The sequence below is a fragment of the Oryctolagus cuniculus genome, chromosome 1, assembly GCF_051225735.1.
Source record: "Oryctolagus cuniculus isolate XC-2025 breed Fujian yellow rabbit chromosome 1, ASM5122573v1, whole genome shotgun sequence".
In the NCBI taxonomy this organism is placed as follows: domain Eukaryota; kingdom Metazoa; phylum Chordata; class Mammalia; order Lagomorpha; family Leporidae; genus Oryctolagus; species Oryctolagus cuniculus.
This window is the reverse complement of record NC_142867.1, coordinates 167,431,611-167,442,235: the sequence shown is the minus strand read 5'-3', so window position 1 is coordinate 167,442,235 and position 10,625 is coordinate 167,431,611.

Below are 10,625 nucleotides of genomic sequence, written 5' to 3'. Positions count from 1 at the left end.
CCCAGCCTGAAGCACCAGCATCCCATATGGGCACCCGTCCAAGACCCGGCTGCTCCATTTCTGATCCAGCTCTCTACTAAAGTGCTTGGGAAAGCAGCAGAAGATGACTCAAGACCTTGAGCTCCTACATCTGTGTGAGAGACCTGGAAGAAGCTCCCGGCTCCTGGCTTCATATTGTTGCAGCTCTGGCCACTGCGGCCATTTGAGGAGTGAACCAGCAAATGGAAAGATCTCTCTCTCTGCCTCTGCCTCTCTGTGACTCTGCCTTTCAAATAAATAAATAAATCTTTTTTAAAAATTATATAAAAATATTGTGAATTCATAGTGGTACTTTCAATTCAGATGAATGATCCAATATATTTAAATTAATCTCTTTGTTTTTAATTTGTATCTCTTCCCATACCAAAAATCCTGATTTTTTTAGTTAATCTAACAAAATTTCTCATTTGCTTTATCCTTCAAAAAAACACTCTCAGAACACAGCACCAATAATATGATTATAGAAAATAGTTTACAATTTGTTTTGTCCTTATAGTCCACAAGAGATGTATAGCGAATTTACTATGTTTTTGAAGCTTTTATTTTTTTAAAGATTTATTTATTTATTTAAAAGTCAGAGTTACACAAAGAGAGGAGAGGCAGAGAGAGAGGTAGAGACAGAACAGTCTTCCATCTGCTGGTTCACTCCCCAGACAGCCACAACGGCCAGAGTTGCCCCGATCTGAAGCCAGGAGCCAGAAGCTTCTTCCAGGTTTCCCATGCAGGTGCAGGGGCCCAAGGACTTGGGCCATCTTCCACTGCTATTCCAGGCTATAGCAGAGAGCTGGATTGGAAGAGGAGCAGCCAGGACTAGAACCGGCGCCCATATGGGATGTCGGCGCTTCAGGCCAGGGCTTTAACCCACTGCACCAAAGCACCGGCCCCAAAGCTTTCAATACAGTCCTTTCTGTGTGGTTATGCCACTTACTGAATACAGAATTAGATTTAATTTATCATTTTGCTTCCAATATTTAGGGATTTACTTTTAATTTAACTTTGCTTCATAATTATGTAAAATTATAAAACAAACTATTTTAACAAAACTTATAATAGACTTACTTTTCTACACTATCTTTCCTTTTTTCTAGAGAAGATTGATTTATCTTTCTAAGTTTGTGTGTTAGTCTTTTTTAATATAAATATAAATATTAAATCTAATTCTCTCTCCCTGTAGCTTTCATAGACAAGCAGTATCAGATCACATACAACTTTCTTCATGTTAGTTTTTAACATATATATTCTAGAAAGCCACACAGTCTCATGAAGTTTTTGAAGACTCCTGTGTATGTGTCTGTGGTTATGTGTGTGTACATGTGTATTAGGAGGATTAGTTCACACCATTATGAAAGCTAACAAGTTCTACTCTCCTCTCTATGACCTGCAAGCTGGAGAACCAGGGGGCTGGTGGTGTCCATATCTGAATGCCTGAGACCCATGGGCTTCAATGTCCATGGGCAAGAGAAGGTGGACATCCCAGCGTAAAGAGGAAAAAACAAATTTGCCTTTCCTTTGCCTGCTTGTTCTGTTTGGGCCCTCAGCGGATTGGTTTATGCTCACCCACACCCACACCCACTTAGTCCATTAGTAAGCTAAATGCTAATCCCTTCTGGAAATGCCCTCACAGACAAACCCAAAGTAATGTTTTACCAGTTGCCTGGCACTATTAACTCAGTCAAAATGACATGGGTGTTTGGTACACTGCTGGGGTGTCTGCATTCCATCTTGGGAGTGCCTGGGTTTCAGTCCTACCTTTGCTTCATTTTCTTGCCAGCAGACATCTTGGGAGGCTGCAGATAAGAAGGACTTGAGTCCCTGCCACTCACGTGGAAGATCTGGATTGAATTCTAGATTCCTGGCTTTGGCCTGGCCCATCCCCAGCTGTGTGGGCATTTGGGGAGTAAATCACTGGATGGGAGATCTCTCTCTCTCTCTCTCTCTCTCTCTCTCTCTCTCCTTTTCAAATAAAATGAAAAATTGTTTTAAATAACTATTTTTTAAATATTTATTTATTTATTTGAAAGAGTTAGAGAGAGAAGCAGAGGGAGAGAGAAAGAGAAAGTCTTCTATCCGCTGGTTCACTCCCCAAATGGCTGAAATGGCCAGCTGGGGCTGGGCCAAAGCCAGGAGCCAGGAGCTTCATCCAGGATCTCCATGTGGGTGCAGGGGACCAAGGACTTGGGCCATCCTCTGCTGCGATCCCATGCACATTAGCAGGGAGCTGGATCAAAAGTAGACTCAAACTGGAAATTAAACTGGGTTGTTTCAAACTACAGAAATTTTGAGGTTGATTGTTAATGTAACATGACATAGCCTATCCTGACTAATAAAGCAAAGTATCTTTAATGTCACTCTGTATTACAGAGACCTGAAGTTTAGTGCAGTTGAGGACATTGGAAACATGTCACCTTTGAAACAGCAGAGGTATCAAATAATTATTCTGCAACTAAAGAACAACAGTGTAATCTGTGAAATTAATATCAAATTTCAGGTCAATTTTCAGTTACTAATAGATCATAGGTTTTCAGAGTTTGAGAGATCTTAGAGTTGACCAAATCCAATACTCTTTCCAACACAAAGCTTCTCTGTACACCATGCCCAGAGAACAATCTCTCGTGGTCTTATTGTACACACACATAGATAACTTATGTCATAGAAACAGCATGCTTCCTTTCCTGATACCTATGTAAAAGTGTTTCTCTATTGAACTAGTTTTCTTTCTTCCTCTTATTGAAACATATTTGGTTATGTGAGTAAATTCAATTCTTCATGCTACAAAATCCTTATGTATCCCCTTTCTCCTGATGAAATTAACCTAATTGTTTGCACTATTCCTCAATGTCATTATTTCCAGATCATTCCCTTTTCCAGGCACTCATCTGGGGTCCAACTGTGAACACAGTAGACCATTCTTCAGTCTGATAACCAAGAAGACCCTTCACCTGGAGAGCACTATACCTACACCACATACCCCTGCGACTCCACCTCCTCCCAAGCTGGGCACTGGTGGAACCAAATCCCCTCCACAGAAAAGCCAGCCCAGAAAAGATACCTTTGATTCAAACATCCTCTATGAGATCAAAACCACACAGAGAAGAATGGATAATAGTTAGATCTGAAATTATAATAACAAAAAAAGAACAAATCCTTAAATTCACCTTCAGGGAAAAGTACTAGAACAATGGGTTTATTGTATAATTCCAGCTAAATGATTTTGGGGACCAGTGCAGTCTGAAACCAGAGAAGAGAAACCAGCTGCAGTGAATTCCAAGAAATATCAACATGTGTGTACTTCTTGGAGGGAAACTTCCAGGGATTTCTGGGAACATTTAGTAACTTCTGTGCTTACATATGTTTAGTGTGCATAAGGCAAATGCTTAACCCAAAATACTCATTCAGAAATCAGGTGCTGTGGTGTAGCAGCACACTGCCTGCAAGGTAAGCATCCCATATGGGTGTCTGTTCGAGTCCCGGCTGCTCCACTTCTGAACCAGCTCCCTGCTAATGGCCTGGGAAACAGCAGAAGATGTCCCAAGTATTTGGGCTCCTGCCACCCATGTGGGAGACTGGAATGAAGCTCCTGGCTTCAGTCTGGTCCAGCACTGGCCATTGTGGCCATCTGTTGACTGAACCAACAGATAGAAGATCTTTCCCTGTCCCTCCTTCTCTGTAACTCTGACTTTCAAATAGATAAATAATCTTTAAAAAAGAAGAAGAAAGAAAGAAATCAGTACAGTGGATCTTCAATTTTTTTCTTTCTCTTTTTAAAATTTATTTATTTATTTGAAAGACATAGTTACAGAGAGAGAGAAGAAGAGAGAGACCTCCCATCTGCTGGTTCACACCCCATATCGTCTCAATGACCAGAGCTGGGCTAGGTTGAAATCAGAAGTCAAGCTATGGCTTAACCTGCTGTACCACAGTGCCAGCCTCCAACTTTTTTCTTAAAATGTGTCCTAGGGCCAATGCTGTGGCATAGTGGTAAAGCCGCCATCCACGATGCCTGCATCCAATGTACACCCCAGTTCAAGTCCAGCTATTCAGTTTCCAATCCAGCTTCTTGTAATGTGCCTGGGAAAGCAGCATAGGGTGGCCCAAGCACTTGGGCCCCTGTATTAACGTGGGAAACCTGGAAGAGGCTCCTGGCTCCAGGCTTTGGACAGGCCCAGCTCTGGCCATCATGGCCATTTGGGGAGTGGACCAGCAGATGGAGGCTCACTCTCTCTCTCTCCCCGCCTTTCTCTGTAACTTGCTTTTCAAATAAATAAATAAATTCTAAAAAAGAAAAAGTGTGCTACCTTTTCCTGATTTATAGAAAGTTTGAAAAATATAAGTAGAAGTTAAATCTGTTATCACAGGTACTCTTATAATGAAGTATTTGCATTATTAAGTAGACAAAGTAAACTAATGGTATTAATGGTCATATTTAATACAAAAATACCATGGCTCAAAATTGCTTTGGTTGTGTCCTTAAAATTTAACAGGAATTAGAATTTTTAAAGCTTTAACTCCTTTCTTTCTGCTAGAATTACAGAATTTACTTCTATTTCTTGACTTCTCAGACAAGGAAAAAAAATAAACTCCAGGGTTATTTTGTGGCTGACCAAAATATCAAGAAAGTCTTTCAATATGGCTTTTTTTTTTTTTGATGGCCCAGGGGAAATATTAGTCATTTCGAACTGAACAAGTCTAAATGCTCAGCTCGTCTTCTACTCAAATCTGAGGCTCTTCCAAGTCATGCCATTTTTTTCCCAAGGTCTCAGTGTAATTTTATAACCAATTTTTTAATAGACAAGGAAATGTAATTTTTCTGGTCTATCAGCCTTACAGCATCAATACCTGTCTCTCTTCTTTTCAACATATTCAAGATTAAAGCAGCTGTTTATTCTTCTTTTAAACCTTCTCTAGGAGGACAGCACTGTGGCACAGGTTAAGTCACTGCCTGTGATACTGACATACCATATTAGAGCACTGGTTTAAGTCCCGGCTGCTCCACTTCCATTCCAGCTCCCTGCTAATGCATGGTGGGAACACAGCAGAAGACGGTCCAAGTACTTGGACCCCTGCGATAACGTGGGAGACCTGGATGGAGTTCAAGGCTCTTGGCTTCGGCCTGGGCCACCATGGCTGCTGAGGTCATTTGAGAATGAACCAGTGGATGGAAGATTTCTCTCTCTCTCTCTCTCTCTCTCTCTCTGCCTTTCAAATAACAAATATATCTTTAAAAAGAATAAACCTTCTCTAGGATTACAGCTCTTCCTCCAGAATTTTACTGCCTTAGGCCACATCAACTAGGAAGCTATTTACAAAGAGACATCTGACTAACTGTCCATCCAGCTCCTCCATTATTCTCCAGAAACCAACCCCATGTTAAATGCTGTCTTTCTGCAATGTGTGATAGTTTCTCATTTCTTATTGACTCAACTCTAACCTCTCTAGTCTAAGGCCATTCATTCAAAAAATAAATGATTTGTCCAGTCTGTTCTAGCCAGGAAGGCCACCAACAGTAAGCTTAATAGCAACATTCCCAGTCCTCTGCTGCTACCATCTAGTGGGGGAAACAGGCAACACAGTGAACAACCACAAAATAAATGTGTTAACATTTGTTTTGCCAAGTGCTATGAAGGACATAAACAGAGTGCTGAGCCCAAGAATCACTGGAAGAGTCCACTCTGTTTGCTGGGTGTGGTATAGACTATAGGGGCTGAAGCAGGTCATGGGAGAACAATAAAGAGGTTCCTGCCATTGTTTGGGCAGCAGATGATGATGGCTTGGGTTAATGGAAATGGGAATTCCAGAATGAGAATGAAGGGGAAATGATAGGACTGGGTAATGGATTTTATAGGAAGGGGTGGGAAGGGAAAGCACTAGATCAGAAATCATGCCCAGCTTTAGATGGTGGTGCCAGTTACTGAGAAGAGGAATGTAAGAGAATGCATTGGGGGATTGAAATCAAGAGCTCCGCTTTGGACCTAATCCACCATACATAAAGAGAAGTCAGCTCTGGAGTCACAACAGTAACTGCCACCACAAAGCAGGCTCCCCAAGGTCTCTCCCCTTAAATACAGCCTTCCCAAAGAACTCAACCCTCTGAGCAGGCAATGGCTGATCCTCGTCCCAGCCAGGGACTGGGTCCAGAACAGCGTTGGCCTGATTGACTGTATCATCTGAAGGAGACTCTAAGCCTCTAGAGCAGAAAGAAGCATGACCACAGACTTCCCCAGCAGCTACAGCAGGAAGGACAGGGAGGACAGGATTACTCCTGCGGACTCTCCCATCTAGCAGGGCCACTCTCTCTAAAGACCGCTTATGGAACAGAACCAAGGGAGTCCTTTCTCCCATTATCCCAAGGATGGGATCCCTTCTAAGGGCTCCTTGGAAAGCAATCTCATCCGAAAGAAAGTGTTGCCTTCCTGTTTCCTGTAGCATGGGAAGAAGTGGATGTAACTCTCTCACTCTTGGATGTAGAGGATGTACCCTCCCTGCTGGGAACAGAGAAAGGTAAAGCAGACTCCTCTCTGGTCCAGAGCTATCCTGAGCCTGAGTGGGGCATTCTGTCCACTTCAGCATTGCTGGCCCAGGTCTGTCCATGGGGATAGAGCCTCTTGTTGGACAGATTCCCTCCCAACCCTCAGGCAGCCCTCCCTCTACAAGCTGAATCAGATCTGCCTCCTTGCCATAACACGTATTGTGTGGTACCTGAAACTGGCCCCAGACTGGTTACTCTCACTTCAGCCCCTTGGGCAAGGCCCTCAGCTTCCTGGAGACAGAGATCACTAGCAGTGCAGCTGCAGTTGTCACTCAGGCTGACCTGTCAGAGACCATCAGCTTTCCTGCTTCCAAAGGTAGCTCCCTTGGGCCCAGAACAATCCTTCCTAGCTTGGGGCAGAGACATTGGACGAAGATGGGAACACATGAAACACTCCTACTTTGTGCTTTCCAACCTCCTGGCTGCTGACCCCATCCAGAGGTAGCTGTGGGCTGACCTTTCGCTTCATGAAGACAACCAAATCACACATGGCAGGCACCTGGGAGGATGCCTTGGGCTGCTGCTGTGACAGGGAGTAACACCATTCCCAGTGCTACCATACTTTCAGTCCTGCCCAAGACGAATACTTTGACCTTTGGACTCCTAATCTCAAGCGTAACTGGGACATTCTTGCCTCTTGACCTCCTCTCAGTTATCTCCAGACTCATGGGCAAACTCTGTGGATAACACAAAGTATCTGCCACGTGTAACATGATTCCTCATATGCTCTGGGACCTGACCTGCCCCTTCCAGAGCAGACCTGCTGTGCTAAGGAGCAGCATCCTTCTTTATAGTGACCTGTGTGTTCCTGACATGACACTGGCAAGACCCTCGCTGTGACCACAGTCCTAAGTGTAGCAGTCAGAATCATCCTCCAGAGAAACCAACAGGGCATGTATGTGTGTGTATATATGTATATATAACACACACATTTATACACATATATACATACACACCCAATTTGATTATCTCTTATGCAAAATGCATGAGACTCATTAGAAGTGTTTCAGATTTCAGAGTTCTTTAAATTTTGGAATATTTGCGAATATTTTACTGATTGCGTATCACTATTCTAAAATTCCAAAATTTGAAATGCTTTTAAATCTGAAACTTTTTGAGGACAGAATGTTTGAGATTTTGGAGCATTTCAGATTTCAAAAGTTCAGATTAGGGATGTTCAACCTGTAACTGGCTTCTATGACCACGGAAGCTGACAAGTCCCAAGATCAGCAGGGTGAGTCAGCAAACTGAAGACCTGGGAGAATGAAAGGTTTAACTCCAATCTGAGTCCAAAGTACTGAGAACCAGGAAAGCTGAGAGTGGAGTTCCTGTCCAAATGCTGGCAGGCTCGGTTCCCAGGAAGAGCCAACATTTTGGTTTGAACCCAGAGGCAGGAGAAAGCTGGCGTTCCAGTTAGAAGGTCATCAGATGGAGGAACTCCCTTATACCCTATTCAGGCCTTCAATTGATGGATGAGACCTGCCCGCCTTAGGGAAGATTATCTGTGTTATCCAGGCTACCCATTTAAACGTCAGTCTCATTCAAAATCATGCCCATAAAAACACGCGGAATAATGTTTGACCAAATATCTTGGAACCACACAGTCTGGTCAACTTGACACAAAAATAACCTTTGCACCTGAGAAGGTAGATCAGCTGCCCTAACTAACACCCACTGAAAAGCTCAGCATATTAGGTCCCAAGGGAAAATGACCAAATTGTAAAAACATTAGCCTCACTAAAGATCCATATAGGAGTTAAGCATAAAACAGCATCCCACCCCACAACCTCGATTCTAGCACTAGTGTTGATTATGACTTTGAGATACCTGTGAGTTCTCCAACTGACACTGACAAGTCCGCAGGGTGATATCTGGGCCGGGAGGTCTGCTAGGGGTTAGGCTGCAGAGGCTTACAGGTGGGAGTTAGCACACAGGTTTACACCAAAGGCCAAAGAGCAGAGGGTCCAGAGCTGAAGTTCTTGAGACTGAGCTGGGGAAGATGGACATGAATCTGGGTAAGTGAAGAGAACTGAGATGTGCTGGGGGAAGACTAGAAGATGGGACCATGGGAGGCAGGAAATGATCGCTCTCAGAACCATTGTAGCAAATGCTACCTGAGGTCACAAGGAGAAAACAGAAAAGCCCATGGGATTTGACCACTGTCTGACTTCTGTCATTGGCGTTGTTTCTCCTAAATGACCTAAACTCTTGTTGAATTCTTACTAGAATCTCCTATCTTGCTTTGCTCAGGACAGTCCGCCAAAAGTCACACTGTTGTGATTTAATGAAATTATTGACAACAGTCTCTTTCATTCTCAAAAATACACCCGATTGCATGATATATTCTATGTCCACCCTCCTGATAAAGCAAGCCTTTTGTCCCAGCACGAGAGGGTTGCTTTAGCCCTGGTGGCTGTCTTTTGCTCAGGGTGCTCCTCAAAGAGATTCCTGTCTCCTCCCTTATCACAAGTTTAAGTCTCAACTTCACCGGCTGTTCTGAAGGGTTTATCCAACCAATGGCCTATTTTTTCTTTTCCTCTTTTAAATGTTGTATTTTTATTCTAAAGCAATAGCAGATTTATAGAAAATTTGAAAATATAGAAAAGACTTTTTTTCTCCTCATTTGAGACTAAGTTGCTGACATCGTATCTATGTGCACTAAATTCTATACTGTGTATTTCCTATCAGCAAAAACATTCTTCCTGCCCAAATCAGGAACATGACACTGATGCACTGTGGTTACACAATTCTCAGACTCATTCGAGTTTCACTATTGTCCCGGTAGTGCCTCTACAGGGCAGAATCATGCATTACATTTTTTGCTATCTCTCTTTTAGTTTCCTTGAATCTAGAAAAATTTCTCCATTTTTTTCTTGTCTTTTTTTTTTAAGGTAGCAAGATAGATATTAGCCTATGTGTGTATGAGGGGCTGAAGAAAATGAGGATTTTTAAAGAAAATGAATTTATGTGCAATGGAATGAGGAAACAAGCCCTAGGAAGCAGAGCAGCAATTATACCTAAAGTAATTGCTCTTGTTCTATAACCCTGTTAGGTTTCAGTCCTCTCCCTGGGGGCAGCTCAGGGACTTCCCCCTTAACCCATCCTGATCAGGTCCTGGGAGGATTTTCAGGAATTCCACATCCAGAAAACCCTCACTCACAATTTCCCAGAAGAGGGAGGAGGAGAGAGGAAATGGGGGACCCATACTCGTGCCTTTTTTTTTTTTTTTTTTTTTTTTTTTTTTGGACAGGCAGAGTGGACAGTGAGAGAGAGAGAGACAGAGAGAAAGGTCTTCCTTTTGCTGTTGGTTCACCCTCCAATGGTCGCCGCAGCCGGCGCGCTATGGCTGGCACATCGCGCTGATCCGAAGCCAGGAGCCAGGTGCTTCTCCTGGTCTCCCATCGGGTGCAGGGCCCAAGCACTTGGGCCATCCTCCACTGCACTCCCTGGCCACAGCAGAGAGCTGGCCTGGAAGAGGGGCAACCGGGACAGAATCCAGCGACCCGACTGGGACTAGAACCCGGTGTGCCGGCGCCGCAAGGCGGAGGATTAGCCTAGTGAGCCGGCATATACATCTCCAGTCTGAATACAGACTGGGCTGTCGGTCTTTTGCTGAGCTGCCCACTTCTCTGTCAGGTGTACCCTCTTCCTTACCAGTCTCAGTGCAGCCTGGGCACTCAGCTCTTTCCTGAGATGCCCACCTGGTCTATGAGGCATAATTCTTCTCAGTAAACTTGGCTAGCATGCTTACTGCTACTCTGTTTCTCATCTGAATTCTTTCTTGCATGAAGACAGGCACCTCGGAGCAGCCAGCTCCGGTAACATTATGACCTTGACGTTTTGGAAATGCCAGGCCAGTTATTTTAGAAAGTGTCGCCCAACTTGTCTCGGTGGGAGGTCTTCTCAGGAGGAGTCCCAGGTCATCTATCTCTGGAAGAAACACAAAAGGCTGTTAACAGGTGACATCATCTCACCAGGTGGCGTCTGCCCAGCTTCTCCGCTGTGAAGTTACTCTTTTTCCTAACCAACAGGCATTGTGTAGAGCACTTTAGACTGTAAA